Raw genomic sequence first — 14,609 nt, 5'->3', positions numbered from 1 at the left:
ACCCACTCTCCAGGTACAATCCGCTTGCCAGCCCATTCACTCTCCACAGCAGTCCATCTTCCAGCTCCTCCTAATGCAGTGGCCATGGAACCACCTCCAGTTTCAGCCCATCTCCGGTCCTTAATTCTAGCAGAAATTCAGAACATTGGCTCCGGAAGCAGACTCCAATCCTACTCCAGTTCCACCTTATTCAGAACTCATATTCCTCTAGACCATCCCCTCAGTCATCTCCATACCCTATCCATGAATACCATCCTACAAGCCGTTTCTCCCAGAACGCTTCAAACATACTGGACAGCTTGGGGTTCTTTCAAAAAATTCCACAGAGCTCACAACATGGTCTTTCCAGAATTTTCCCTCCTCTCAATTTCCTCCTTCGTCACATACCTCCATCACACCACCTCAATTAAACCAGGATCAATTAAAGTCTACCTCAGCGGAATTCATTTCTTTTTTAAGCTACTCCATGGCCAACAGTGCCCCAACATTTCAAATCCCCAGATTTCTCTCCTCATCAAAGGTTTACAAAAAACCAATCCACCTTGTCCAGACTCTAGACAACCTTTAACCATCGACATTCTCAGCATCTGCCTAACCACTCTCCGCTCAGGTCTTTTTTCTCCCATCAAAGCAAGAACCCCAGATGCCATGTTCAATTTGGCTTTCTTTGGTTTCCTCAGAGTCTCAGAATTTACCATCAACTCAAACTTCAACCCATCCATCCATCCCACGTTCTCCGACCTCCAAATAATCAACTCCGACACCATACGTTTCAACATCAAACAAAGCAAAACCGATCAATTGAAACATGGTCATTCAATTTTCATCTTCAATTTGCCAACCCCTATCCAACCATACCAGTCCTTAAACTTTTTTCTCCACCAGAGGAAATCCCAAATCACCTCTTCTCTCGATCCTCTCTTCATCAATGATGATAACCTCCCGGCCTCCAGACATTGGTTTCAAAGGAACCTCAAATCCATCCTCAACAGCTCCGGCATCCCAACCAAACAGTTTTCTTCACATTCCTTCCGAATAGGTGCAGCCACCAAAGCAGCACAAAGGGGCCTTTCTGATCACCAAATCAAAATGCTAGGCCGATGGTCATCCCACGCCTTCGAAACATACGTTCGTTCAGATCTACATAACATTAGACAAGCACAACAAGCACTAGCATCCTTCTGAGTCTGGACCGCCTCTCCCTACTATTCGCATCTCCCCGCTTACCTAGCCCCGCAGGGCGTGTTTCCATCTGGATGCAGTGAGAGCTCTCCCTTTTCGGATGTGCGTGACCTACCACTCCTGGAGTGGGGTCTCCCATCCTAATCGCCGTGTAGGCTCCCCCGTTCAGATGCATCATAGGCTCTCCCGTTCGACTTGCCGTGTGGGCTCTCCCGTTTTGATCGGCGAGTGAACTCCCTATTTATACATATGGGGGGGGCTCTCTCCTTCGAAACGCAGCGGGAGCTCTCCCGGTCGAATCGCAGTGGCGGCTTTCCGTTCGGGCGCTGTGGGGGCTCTCCCTTTCCGAATCGCTGTGTGATCCTTCATGTTTTTAACCATGGAGGCTCTCCCGTTCGGATCGCAGTGTGTGCCCTCCCATCCGAAAAGATCAGGACTGGAGGTACCAAGGATCGTACGTCCCTCAAACGCGACGGGCCATTATGTCTTTATGTTATCTCCGCCCCCTGCGTCAGAAGGATGGTAGTTCTGCATTTCCTATGTATACCGTAGGCTCCCTCCTGCTGCGTAGGGAGTTTTGCTTCAGATACTGGTGGCCCGTTTGCCTTTAGGGACGAGGACCTTCTTCCCCGTTTGTGATATCTGGAAGCCCCATGTTCTCTAACTCCATGGAGCTCCATGTCATGGATGTGGCAGGGCGTTCTCCAACTTCGTACTCAAACCTCCAGTCCCAAGATACTCCCGCAGGAGTAATTTCTGAAAGTCACTGCCGCAGCAGTGCAGCGGTGAGATGAACCCCAGTCAAATTTCCACAAGCCCATGTCGTTTCACTCCACAACGAACGCAGGCACACTCTTTAAAACACAGCTCCCGCCGGAGCTCCACTCATAGCCCCACATGTTGGGCATAGTAGGGAGACACAGTTCCAGCCAGGAGCCCCATTAAACATATCACTGCCGCAGCAGCGTCCATCCATGCTCCATACAGCTTTAAATTTCCAATCTTTTTGGGGGGTAACATGCTTCACATAATTCTAACTTGCTGTCCCAAATATTTATTCAACACTTTTGGGGGGTATATCAGAGCTCGAGTCGAAGCTGCTTCATCGAGCCCCTCTCCAGCGGACAGCAAGCCAAATAAGTTTAACCTAATATCTTAAAGATTTTATGGGCAAACGAACTCGTTAAATGAAGTTCCTAAACGTAAGTTAGGGAGGAGCGAGCCCATCCAATCTTTCAATCAACAAACAGAGTATATAAGCAGCCGCTTACCTCTCCCTAGTATCAGCTGTTCCAGTATCCCTCCACCTCCCCAAACTCCACCTTCATCTTAGGTACCTTGCCCTTTAATTAACAGGTCCTACATTTAGCCACTGGGGGGTATATCAGAGCTCGAGTCGAAGCTGCTTCATCGAGCCCCTCTCCAGCGGACAGCAAGCCAAATAAGTTTAACCTAATATCTTAAAGATTTTATGGGCAAACGAACTCGTTAAAGATCATAAAATACTCAGATCCTTGGATCGGCTACAAAACGTCCCGGGTTACGTATGTAACCCTAGTTCCCCGAAGGGACGGACGCTGCGTGAAATCGCAGTGGGAACGCCCTCAGCGTGACGCGTCTGAAGCATGAATGAAATCAGTCAATGGAGAGAATGAGCGTACGGCGAGTGACGTCATCGACCAGGAAGCTATAAATATCCCCTGAGTACACAATACGCCAGCTTAAAAGTAACTGAAGCAGCGACCCAAGGGGATGCCGAGAGTATGGCAGGACACGCAGCGTCCGTCCCTTCGGGGAACTAGGGTTACATACGTAACCCGGGACGTTCCCCTTCAGGGACTACCGCTGCGTGAAATCGCAGTGGGAACGCAATACCCACATCCCCATACGACCAAATCCCCGTCGTGTGTCATTAGGAGACACAAACCGACGAGAGAACCTGAGCCCCGGGAGTGGAGCTAAGATCGAGGGAATAAAATCTAACGAAAGTGTGCGGTGAGGACCAGCCTGCCGCATCACAAACGTCCTGAAGAGAAGCTCCTGAAAGAAGAGCTGTAGAAGCAGCCATACTCCGGTTGGAATGAGCCCTTACAGCCAAAGGTGAAGGCTGATGGGCCGAACCATAAGCAAGTGGGATGGCCTCGACCACCCACTTGCTCATCCTTTTTCTAGATGCAGGACACCCTTTCTTTGGTGACCCAAACAGACGAACAGTTGTTCCGATCTCCTCCACAGGGCAGCTCTGTGGACGTAAGCATCAAAACCCAAACTGGGCACAGCAAATTAATTTTCTCCTGGTCTGACGTCAGAAAAGGCGGAGGACAAAAAAAACCTGCAGAACTATAGGTCTAACTGAAACAGTTGGAACCTTAGGAACATAACCTGGTCTCGGAAAGAGAAAGGCCTTAACCAACCAGGACCAAATTCCAGGCACGAGGGAGCCACCGAAAGTGCTTGAATATCTCCAATTCTTTTTAGAGATGAGATAGCGAGAAGAAGGATAGTCTTTAGAGTAAGAAACTTTTCCGAAACTTCCTCGATGGGCTCGAAAGGAGCAAGGGAGAGACCTTCTAAGATGATGGCCAGATCCCAAGCTGGTACTCTCGTGCGAACTGCAGGCCTCAGCCTCAAGGTGACACGAAGGAAGCGAGACTTAAGTGGGTGTTTCCCGAGGGAACCTCCACTTGAAGGGGTGTGGTAAGCAGCTAAGGCCGCCACATACACCTTCAGTGTGGAGTGGGATAACCCTGTGGAGAGACGGTCCTGCAGGAAATCCAGGACTGTACCAACCGGGCAGTTAACTGGGTCCTGCTGGCGCTCTCCACACCAAGAGGTGAAAAGTTTCCACCTCGCGGCATATAACTTCCTCGTGGAGGGAGCTCTGGATCGGAGGATGGTCTCAACGACCTCAGCCGAGAGACCAGAATCTATGAGCTGGGCCCCCTCAGAGGCCAAGCCCACAGCCTCCATAGCTCTAGACGGGGGTGAAGGATCGACCCACTCGCCTGAGAGAGCAGATCTCTCCTGATCGGTATCTCTAGGGGAGAGCCGTTGAGGAGAGACACTAGGTCCGCAAACCATACCCGGGCCGACCAGAACGGGGCTATTAGCAGGAGACTGAGCCCGTCCCGGCGAACCCTCTCCAGAACTCCTGGGAGCAGAGCGATCGGGGGAAAAGCGTACAAGCGTGACCTCGGCCACGGATCTACCATCCGTGCGGGGCTGGATGGCTGAGAGAGAACCACAGCGGGCAGTGTGATGTTTCTCGAGAAGCAAATAGGTCTACCTTGGCAAGACCGAAATGTTTCCATAGGAGTTCCACCACCTCGGGGTGAAGACTCCATTCCCCGGGCCTCGGCCCCTGTCTTGACAGGATGTCTGCCCCCTGATTTAAATACCCCGGGAGATAAAAGCTCTCAGAGAAAGAAATTTCCCCTGGGACCATAGAAGGATCTGACGTGCCAGTTTGTAAAGCGGGCGAGAACGCAAACCCCCCTGATGGTTGATATAAGAAACCACCGATGTGTTGTCTGTCTGGACAAGAACATGGTGGCCCCTTAGGTCTGGGAGGAAGTGTTTCAGAGCCTGAAACACCGCCAACATCTCTAGGCAGTTTAAGTGCCACAGACGATGATGGTCCTCCCACAGACCCTGAGCCGGGCGACCACCCATGATCGCCCCCCAACCCGTGAGAGAGGCATCTGTCATTAGCATAACGCGACGACAAGGAGCTCCTAACACAGGGCCTTGGGACAGAAACCAAGGATCTTTCCACATGATCAGGGCGTGATGACACCGTCGCAAACTCACGATCATGCGAAGCGGATTTCCCCTCGGGGAGAATCCCTTGGTCCTGAGCCACCACTGTAACAGTCTCATGTGCAAGAGGCCAAGAGGTATCACGTTGGACGCAGCTGCCATGAGACCTAGCAGTCTCTGGAACTGTTTTACAATGGATGACTGGCCTAGCTTGACCTGATCTACTGCAGCGAGAATCAAAGCAATACGAGCAGGTGACAATCGTGCCTGCATCGTCGTTGAATCCCACACTACACCTAGAAAAGTGGTTCTCTGTAATGGAGAAAGAACACTCTTTTTGGCGTTGAGCCTCAGCCCCAGTCACTTGATATGAGCAAGAACGACATCTCGGTGCCGAACCGCCTGTTGTTCCGATTGAGCTAGAATCAAGCAATCGTCTATATAGTACAGAAAGCGGATGCCCTGTAACCTCAGCGGGGCTATAGCAGCATCCGTACACTTTGTGAATGTTCGGGGTGACAGTGCTAGGCCGAACGGAAGAACCCGATATTGGTACGCTTCGCCCCCGGAAGCGAACCTCAGGAACTTCCTGTGTTGAGGGAGGATAGATACATGGAAGTAAACGTCCTTTAGATCTATCATGACAAACCAGTCCTCGGATCTGATTTGAACATCCCCAGTGACAGACACAGCGCCCTGTAACGTACTGGCAGGGAACAGCTGGTCTGGGCACTCCACAACCCTCCTCGGAGGGGGCGAGCGTCCCTCGGGAAATCGCTCGCCGAGTCTCTCTACGCCCTGTGAAGGCAGGGTTAGTAGAGCAGACCCCTGAGGGCATCGGAAAAGACAGGGCACCGTGTTCTTGTGCAGTGAACTCAGGTCTTTCACGATAGGGACCACCCTCAGAACCCTGACGTTCAGCACGTCAGGATTTTTTTTTTTTCGATGAAGTAGTATCCTAACTCCCTGCTGGGTGGGGGACCCATTCCGCCAGGAACTCTACTAAGGGAACCAGCCTCTCGAGGCTGGCCTCCGGATGAACATCCCGAGTGACAGACACAGCGCCCTGTAACATACTGGCAGGAAACAGCTGGTCTGAGCACTCCACAACCCTCCTTGGAGGGGGCGAGCGTCCCTCGGGAAATCGCTCGCCGAGTCTCTCTACGCCCTGTATAGGCAGGGTTAGTAGAACAGACCCCTGAGGGCATCGAGAAAGACAGGGCACCGTGTTTTTTTGCGGTGAACTCAAGTTTTTCCCGATGGGGACCACCCTCAGAGTCCTGACGTTCAGCCCGTCAGGACTTTTTCGACGCGGCCTTTCTGGCGACAATGACTGTCCTCAGATCAGTCCTGCCCCGAGAAGGCCGCGCCGGAGAGCGCCCCGCCTCGTCCCTCCAGTTTCTCTGCAGGGGGGCACGAGACGTGACACTCCGCTTCTGCTGTGCTCTTTTGGAAGACGAACTCGACGAAAGACTTTGCTCTGGTTGAACATTCTGCGTGACAGACACAGTGCCCTGTAACGGCGCACCGGCAGGGAACGACTGGTCTGAACACACTAGAACCCTCCTTAGAGGCGGCGAGCGTCCCTCGGGAAAGCACTCGCCAGACCCTTCTACGCCCTGTTTCGGCAGGGTTAGTAGGACGGGCCCCTGAGGGCGCCGGGAGAGACAGGGCACCCTTAAGGGAGGTGAACGCAAGTCTCTCTCGGCGGGGACCCCCCTCAGGTTTCCTTTGAGCAGGTCGGCCTGAAAAGCCTGCATAAAAGTCATCGTATGCAAACATGCAGCCGCCTGCCGAGCCACCGAGTAAGCCTTCCCCACCAGCACAGAGGTATATATATTTATTTATTTATTTATTTTTTGGTGGAAGAGCCGGTGCTTTAAGTGAAGACGATGAAGCAGGAGAGAGATAGCTCGCGAGCGTCTCCTCCGCCTACAGTATCGTCACATAACCAGCAGATTTAGCACCAACAATGTTACCATAAGCATTGGACTGATTTGTGTAAATTCAGCTTGAAACCGGTCTAACCCAGGTCTTTGAAACCTCAGCATGAAGATCTGGGAAGAACGGTAAGCACCGGCTAGAAGGTTGAGGTCGTGCAGACAGAAATCTATCATCTAGATTGCTTTTAATTCTAGAAACCTGTCTATCAGCTGGTCACTCGATACTGTTATTTATTTATTTATTTTTTTAGCTTTTCAACAGCCCGAGATAATACATCCATCAAACCTTCTTCATTTGCAGTATAATGTGATAAACTAGTTTTCTCTGATGCAAAACTTTCGACATCCAGCTCCTCAGAACTGGAAAATCTCAATTCAACATCATCATGTGCCTCCACCCAGGCAGAAGTAACCGCCGCAGCGCGTGCTTACAGAGCCGGGTGAGACGCACTAGATCTCGTCGGAGATAGCTGAGATAGGGCGGAGCCCGTCTCAACGTCGCCAGCGAGATCCATCTGCGAGCCCCAAGACAAGCGCCGCCGCTCTGCCTCAACAGAAGCGGGACCCGAGCCTCGGGGAGCTCGCAGCAAATCACTCTCCTCGAAGAGCGATCGCCGCGAGCGCAGAGTTCTCAAGGGAAAACGCTCGCAATGCTGACAATCGACTCCCTCGAGAGCCGACTGGGCATTGCTGCACTCCCAAATAAGCCACACTTAGCTCGTGTGAATCCCCACCCGTGATGTACCGAGTACAGGGGGGAACACACTTCTTATACTGCTCGCTCATATTGGTTTTTTTATATAAAATATATATAGTGAAAACTCCTGACAAAACAGACAAACACAATCGACAGATTCAGACACACACAGAGCTGCTGAAGTAACTAAAGCTGGCGTATTGTGTACTCAGGGGATATTTATAGCTTCCTGGTCGATGACGTCACTCGCCGTACGCTCATTCTCTCCATTGACTGATTTCATTCATGCTTCAGACGCGTCACGCTGAGGGCGTTCCCACTGCGATTTCACGCAGCGGTAGTCCCTGAAGGGGAACTACACTGGTGTTCAGGGACAGGTATTAAGCTGGTTTAGATCGTACTTATCAGACCGTTACCATTTTGTCTGTTTAAATGGGGAAAAATCGAAGATAACGTCAGTAGACTATGGAGTGCCGCAAGGATAAGTGTTAGGCCCTCTGCTAGTCTCAATATATATGCTAACACTTGGTAATATTATAAGAAAACATGGAATTAATTTCCACTGTTATGCTGATGACACTCAATTATATATTTCATCACGACCAGATGAAAACACTAACTTAATACTGGATGACGTGTAATTTCCTGCTATTAAATTCAGATAAAGTGGAGGTATTTCTTATTGGTCCAAAAAACTACCCACAAAACCTTGTACAATACAACTTTAATTTAGAAGGATGTCATGTTACTTTATCCACTACAGTAAAAGACCTGGGTGTCTTGTCTTTCGAAAATCATATTTCATATGTTACAAGAACAGCCTTTATCCACCTTAGAAACATTGCTAAGCTACGTAACATGCTATCTGTTTCTGATGCAGAAAAGTTAGTTCATGCATTCATGACCTAGATTACTGATTACTGTAATTCTTTATTAGCTGGCTGTCCTGCATCCTCAATAAATAATCTACAGTTAGTGCAAAATGCAGCTGCTAGAGTTCTTATTAGGTCAAGAAAATATGATCATATAACACCAATTTTATCATCTCTACACTGGTTACCTATTAAGTTCCGTATCAATTACAAAGTATTACTACTGATATTACTATAGCTCCTGTGTATTTAATGGAGCTTCTATCTCCCTACAATCCATCGCGTTCTTTAAGATCACTAAATTCGAGGGTTCTGCTCATTCCTAGGATATCTAAGTCCACTAAAGGAGGGAGGGCGTTCTCACATTTAGCTCCTAAACTCTGGAATAGCCTTCCTGATATTGTTCGAGGCTCAGACTCGCTGTCCCAGTTTAAAACTAGATTAAAGACGCATCTCTTTAGCCAAGCATTCATAATGCTTACCTTTTATACTACTGTTGAATATGATCGAATGCATTAATATTATGAACAGCAGCTATGCTAATTATTTCCCATCTGCTTTTCTGCTGTTATCTCGGGACGCTAGTCCCAAGGTAAATAGCGTTCGTCAGCTCCAGTTTCTATCCAGCCTCTCACAGAGACTTCAGATGCCCCAACACCTGCGATGAGATGACTAAACGCCTGTGAAGAGACGACTCGACGCCTGGGAAGAGACGGCTCAACGCCGGCGATATGTTATGCCCTAAATTAATACATGATTAACTAACTGTATTTTTCTATGTACCTTTCTGAAATGCACTTTCTGTAAAGCTGCTTTGAAACAATATGTATTGTGAAAGCGCTATACAAATAAATTTGAATTGAATTGAATTGAATATTTGTACACCATTGAGGACATATTTATGAATAAAAATATTGATTTTAGATAATAAAATACCTTAAAAACTACACATTGTCCCTTTAAGTGAATAATTGCTTACACCCCTATCCTTTAGTGACTGAATTAATTAAAGTCTTTCTCTATTGTATGCTATACATTCTAGTAATATATGATTTACTGTTTCTGGATATCCACATTTATCGCAATTACCACTTTCATGTTATCCTATTTTATGTAAACTTTGATTTAGTGTTGTATATCCAACACGTAATCTTGTCATTATCACATCCTTTTTCCTATTATTAACAGTTGTTCTTTCCACCCCCACATTACGCCCAACATGTTTAATCTGCCCCCCAAAAAACCCAGATGACGTCCAACTAGAGCCAACAGTGCGGAACACATTGGAAAACGTCTCAGGTTACGTATGTAACCCTGGTTCCCTGATAGGGAACGAGACGCTGCGTTTGAGACGCGGTGGGAACGCTCTGCGTGATTACGTCGTGAAGCACGTGTAAAATCAGTCCAATGGAAGCCCGCTACGACATAGGTGACGTAATAGACCAGGAAACTATAAAGCAACCCTGAAATCAGACCGCGATAGCTTCTGAAAAACCTGAAGCAAGTCGATCAGGGCATGCAGGAAGTATGGCAGGCAAACGCAGCGTCTCGTTCCCTATCAGGGAACCAGGGTTACATACGTAACCTGAGACGTTCCCTTCCAAGGGAACTCGAGCTGCGTTTGAGACGCGGTGGGAACCCTATACCCACTACGCCATAATGACAAATGCCCGTTCTGTGTGAGGTCCTGCGCACACTAAGAAGCAAGCAACCTCGCCCCAGGAGTGGAGAGGTCAAGGTCATAAAACCTGACAAATGTATGCGGAGAGGACCATCCTGCCGCATTACATACGTCAAGAAGGGAAACTCCCGAAATTAAGGCCATAGAGGCCGCCATACTCCGAGTAGAATGGGCCCGCACAGCCATAGGTGAAGGCTGTCCGGCCGCTTCATAAGCCAATGAAATAGCCTCGACTATCCATTTACTCATAACCTGCTTAGATGCAGGGCATCCTCTCTTGAGTGACCCAAAACAAACAAATAGTTGCTCAGATTTACGCCACAGGGCAGCTCTGTGAACGTAGGCATCTAAAGCCCGGACTGGACATAACAGGTTAAGCTGTTCCTGGTCAGGGGTATTAAAGGGTGGAGGATAAAAGGCCTGCAGCACTATTGGGCCCCCAACATTCAGTGGGACCTTAGGAATATAACCCGGCCTGGGGTAGAGAAATGCCTTCACCATACCAGGTGCAAATTCCAGACATGAAGGAGCAACCGACAAAGCATGTAAATCACCAATTCTCTTGATAGATGAGATAGCAAGGAGAAATAAAGTCTTTAGAGTGAGGAACTTTTCAGAAACCTCCTCGATGGGCTCAAAGGGAGCTAAAGCCAGACCCTCGAGTACAATGGCCAAGTCCCAAGCTGGTGCTCTAGAGTGCAGTGCAGGTCTCAACCTCAATGTACCACGGAGAAAGCGAATAATTAGAAGGTTTCTCCCAATAGAAGTACCCCCCAGAGGGGTGTGGTAGGCAGATATAGCCGCCACGTAAACCTTTAGGGTGGAAGGAGATAACCTGGCCGAGAAACGGTCTTGCAGAAAATCAAGAACTGAACCAACAGGGCAGTTAACAGGATCTAACTGACGTTCAACACACCACGTGGTGAAAAGTTTCCATTTTAGCGCATACAGCCTTCTCGTGGAAGGAGCTCTGGATTGAAGAATGGTTTCTACAACATCGGTCGAAAGACCGGTCTCCCTGAGCCTGGCCCCCTCAGAGGCCAGGCCCACAGTTTCCACAACTCTGGCCGAGGGTGAAATATCGTGCCCCCGGCCTGAGACAGGAGGTCCACCCTGATTGGGATCTCCAAGGGGGAGCAGTCCAGAAGAGACACCAAGTCCGAGAACCAAACTCGGGTTGGCCAATAAGGGGCTACTAGTAGCAGACGAGGCCCTTCTCGGCGAACCCTCTCCAGAACCCCCGGAAGCAAAGATATCGGGGGAAAGGCGTACAGGTGCAGCCTCGGCCACACCTGCACCATAGCATCCAGACCGAGAGGAGCTGGGTGCGTTAGAGAGAACCACATGGGACAATGGGTTGAATCTGATGATGCGAAAAGGTCTACCTGAGCACGACCGAACTTTTCCCACAGGAACTCCACCACTTCTGGGTGAAGTCTCCACTCCCCGGGCCTCAGCCCCTGTCTCGACAGAATATCTGCTCCCACATTCTGACGCCCCGGAATATATGCCGCCTTGAGCGACAGTAACTTCCCCTGGGCCCATAGGAGGATCTGATGGGCCAATTTGCAAAGGTGACGTGACCTCAGACCCCCCTGATGGTTGATATAGGAGACCACCGAAGTGTTGTCTGTGCGGACCAACACGTGATGGCCTCTCAGGTCTGGCAGGAAATATTTGAGTGCTCGAAATACCGCCATCAACTCTAAACGATTTATGTGCCAGGAACATTGATGGTCCTGCCACAGACCTTGCGCCGAGCGGCCACTCATGACCACCCCCATCCCGTGAGGGAAGCATCCGTCGAAAGCGTGACGCGTCGACAAGGAGCCCCCAACACTGGGCCCTGGGCGAGGAACCAAGGTTTCTTCCACAAGGCCAAGGCACGAAGGCATAGCCGCGTGACCTTGATCTTGCGGAACGGATTTCCCCTCTGAGAAAACCCCTTGGTCCTGAGCCACCACTGCAGGGGTCTCATGTACAGAAGGCCAAAAGTAATAACGTTGGACACAGCTGCCATGAGACCCAACAGTCTCTGAAACTGTTTCACAGTGAGTGACTGGCCTAGTTTCACATTCTTTGCGGCTGTGAGAATCGCAGAAATACGAGCAGGAGACAGGCGTGCCTGCATTGTGGTCGAATCCCAAATTACACCTAGAAAAGTGGTCCTCTGAGCAGGGAGGAGCACACTCTTTTTGGTGTTTAGCCGCAACCCCAAACTCTTTATGTGGGACAGAACAGCATCTCGATGCTGAACTGCCAACTGCTCTGACTGAGCTAAAATCAACCAATCGTCGATGTAATTTAATACGCGGATGCCCTGGAGTCTCAACGGAGCCAGAGCTGCATCCACGCATTTTGTAAAAGTGCGGGGAGATAAACCTAGGCCAAATGGAAGAACCCGATATTGGTATGCTTCGCCCCCGAAAGCGAACCCCAGGAACCTCCTGTGATGAGGATGGATAGATACATGGAAGTACGCGTCCTTCAAGTCTATTGTGACAAACCAGTCCTCGGACTGAATCTGTGATACAATCTGTTTGAGTGTAAGCATTCTGAACTTGAGTTTCTGAACCCTGCTGTTTAACTGGCGCAGGTCTAGAATAGGACGCAGCCCTCCATCCTTCTTTGGAACAATGAAGTAACGGCTGTAAAACCCTGACTCTCTGCTGGGAGGAGAAACCCTTTCTATAGCTCCCTTTCGAAGAAGTGTCAGTACTTCTTGCTCCATTACCAGAGCCTGCTGTGAGTCCACCACCGTGGGGAGGACTCCTTGAAATCTGGGCGGACGAGAACCGAACTGAACTCTGTAACCCTTTTCTATTATGTGCAGGACCCATGGAGAAATATTTGGCAGAAGTTTCAACGCTGCCAGAAATTCCGATAAGGGAACCAGTCTCTCGAGACTGGCCTCTGAATTCGATTGAACAATCATTTCGGCGCCCTGAAGCGGCGAACCGGCAGGGAACAACCGAACTGACCGTTCTACAACCCTCCTCAGAGGATTGCACGGGGACGCTGACACCTCGGTGCCCTGAAGCGGCGAACCGGCAGGGAACAACCGAAGTGGCAGCGCTGCGGCTCTCCTCGGAGAGTCGCCCCCCAGAGGGTGCCAAGGAGGGACGGTTCCTCGGAACCGTTCCTCCCTGGAGGGGACCACCCTCAGAAGCCTGATAGCCTTGGCGTCAGGACTTCTTCTTAGCCCAAGCTCTCCTAGAGATAACAGTCCTCAGATCTTGTTTACCCCTAACAGGTCTGGGCTGCGAGCGCCACTCAGGAACCGTAGATTGAGGAGGTGCCCGAGCGGCGACGCTCTGTTTTTGTTGAACTCTGTGAGCGGAGCTCGTAGACGGACGAGACTGCTCAGACTTTATACTACGAGCAGCCTCTGGGACAATAGACCGGCGAGGAAGAAACCTCTGAAACGCAGCCGCTTGTTTCTTATTTTCTTGAAACCTATCGACGACACAATTTATAGCGTCGCCGAACAGACTTGTAGGTGACAGCGGTGCGTCCAGAAGAACAGATCTATCTTTATCTTTTATTTCTGATAAATTTAACCATAAATAGCGTTCCGTGGCCACCAAAGCTGCCATAGAGCGGCCCACAGACTTGGCCGTCTCCTTGGTGGCTCGGAGAGATAAATCTGTCGTGCGACGCAATTCTCGAATTGCGTCAGCACTAACTTCCTCACTATCATCTATGTCCCTCAGCAGGTCAACCTGGTACGCTTGGAGAATCGACATAGTGTGCAAACATGCTGCGGCCTGACCTGCTGCCGAATACGCTTTACCCACCAACAAAGATTTATTTTTTAATGGTTTGGTGGGTAACGTCGGGGCTTTCAGAGAAGAAGAAGACTCAGGGGAGAGATAGCTCGCTAGTGTGTCTTCAGCACGAGGCATAGTCAAATAACCATAATGATCAATCCCTTGAACTTTACTATAATTCTTAGTTTGTGGGTTATGCACTCTGAAAGACGCCGGTTTAATCCACGATCTCGAAACCTCGGCGTGGAGATCGGGAAAAAACGGGAGTTCCCGACGAGGAGGTCGTGATCTAGATGGTAAATAACGTTCATCTAAAAGACTCTTTCTAGATTCAACATCGAAATCATCGGCTGGCCACTCAATATTTAATTTAGTAACAGCACGAGATAAAACCTCCATAAGCTCCTCATCAGCAGGGGTATGAGCTGGCGAACACTCAATATCCCCCATACTACCGACATCCAGATCCTCAGAACTGGATAGCCGTAATATTGGTGCCTCAGTCTGGGAAGGAGAAGCCGCAGAGCGGGCTCCTTCCTGGGCAAAGACACCGAATCCAGTAGGTAAGGGCTGAGAAAGGGCGGGGCCCGTCTCAAACCCCGCTACTAGATCCATCTGCGAACCCCAAGATGAAATTCGACGCTGTGCCTCGGCAGCAGCGGGACCCGCACCTCGGGGAGCGCGAACCGAACCGTCCTCCTCAAA

The sequence above is a fragment of the Siphateles boraxobius genome, unplaced genomic scaffold, assembly GCF_051911475.1.
Source record: "Siphateles boraxobius isolate OS27281-9 unplaced genomic scaffold, OSU_SipBor_1 11, whole genome shotgun sequence".
NCBI lineage: Eukaryota > Metazoa > Chordata > Actinopteri > Cypriniformes > Leuciscidae > Siphateles > Siphateles boraxobius.
Note: the sequence above shows the minus strand (reverse complement) of the source record.